Source organism: Theobroma umbraticum, unplaced genomic scaffold (assembly GCF_002168275.2).
Source record: "Theobroma umbraticum cultivar Fairchild unplaced genomic scaffold, ASM216827v3 scaffold_130.0, whole genome shotgun sequence".
Classification (NCBI taxonomy): domain Eukaryota; kingdom Viridiplantae; phylum Streptophyta; class Magnoliopsida; order Malvales; family Malvaceae; genus Theobroma; species Theobroma umbraticum.
The window spans coordinates 503,584-505,301 of record NW_018397264.1 but is presented as its reverse complement, the minus strand read 5'-3'; positions in this window follow the sequence as shown (position 1 = coordinate 505,301).

Here is a 1,718-nt window from a genome sequence, read left to right as displayed (position 1 = left end):
CAAAGCTTGGGGACAAACCTTGTCATAGAATTTGGGAGATAAGGAAAAAGCCGTGGTTGCAAGGGCCAACCAAACGAAAGCATGAAGGAGGAAGTTATTGTGCGAAGCCATGAGGAGTAAACTAGAGTGAAATTGCTTAATTTCTGATTGATATTTCTGTTGTGACTCTTTCGATGGTGGGTTTCGATATTTATAGCTAGAGGGCTAGGAATTAATTTAAGCTGCATGGATTTGTTAGGTTTGGACAGCTGCAATGATTGGACTGGTTCGTAGGAGCTTTTGTTTACCAGCTCAAAGGGCTTGGCCATTCAGCCAAGCAACGAGGAATATTCACCTCTATTTACATCATAGAGTAGGCTGCCAAAATTATGATATATGTCACTCGTTATATATTTCCATACTCGGGATAAATAATTAAAGCTGAAATTTGGAGTTCTAGTCCACACATAAAAGCTGCTAATCAGCCGTTAGCTAACAGACAAGCAAAGCGCCCACAGTATTTAAAACAGAGGCCATAGCTTTAGATACTCTCCATCGAAAACAAAAACTTTTTACAAAGAATAATTATACAGGATTTTTAATTTTAAATTAAAAATCGGGATTTAATTGTACAATTAGAAGTAAATGAAAATTATATCTCATTCACACACAAAGAAATAAAAGAAGAGAAAGACTATACTAAATACTTTTTGAGAACCACTCTACTTGACTGTAGGAAGATTGATTCTAGCTAGTTGCCTAAAGGATGTGGTTGGAGGCTTCAGGTTTGGCCGCTGGCGGCGTGCCAAGGTGCGGTTTTCTGACCTTCTTCACTACGATTTAGTAGCTTGTTCATTAATTTCTGTTACTTATTCGACTTTGCTTTGAGTTCTTCTTTGCATCATAAGAATATAATTTAGAGTTTGAAAAGGTAGTGCTCTTAATTATTAATTTTGTCTTCTGCACATATATAGCTCATGTTTTTATCATGGTAATGTGAACAGGGCGAAGCATGCACCTCGACCTATGATGCATGGGAATTTTTGTTTTGACGACTTGGAAAGACTCCTCTTAGTCTCACTCTCAAATCCAGATGTATCCTCTTTTTATTTAATATATCTGGTATGCTTTTCAAAGGAAAAAAAAAACACTTATAATGAATGCTATAGATTGAGTTGGCATTAGGATGACAGCCTTAAAAATATGTACTAAAAGCTTTGAAAGATCAATTAGACAAAAGGTTAATTAATTAATAAAAAATATCTGGAGTTTGATCCACTATACTATATATACATTTATGGGAATCACAAAATTTTAAGAATAAATTGTATCCAGTGTTATGTTCAAATACTCCTGTAGTTTCAAATGTCACATTTTTTCTCTCAAACTTTTAATTTGTATTAGAAATGTCATTTAATCATATAATATGAAATAATTAAGGTAAATTAAATAAAAATTAATAGATATATAGGAATTAAAATTTTTACATATCAATATCTCTAATTCTTTTTTTTTCCTTTCTTTTTCTTTCTTCCTTTCCATTTTCATTTATTGTTAATATATAAAAACAAAAGAGAAGCAAACGAGTTAGGAGCTGCCGGTGGATCTTTCAAACTATAACTGCTACCATAGTTAAGGCTACTTAGAGAAAATGTAACCTTAGTCAATGCATGAAAAGGTTTAACTACACTTTTTTATGAAATTTTATAATAAAATTAATATGCAGTCATAAAGCATAT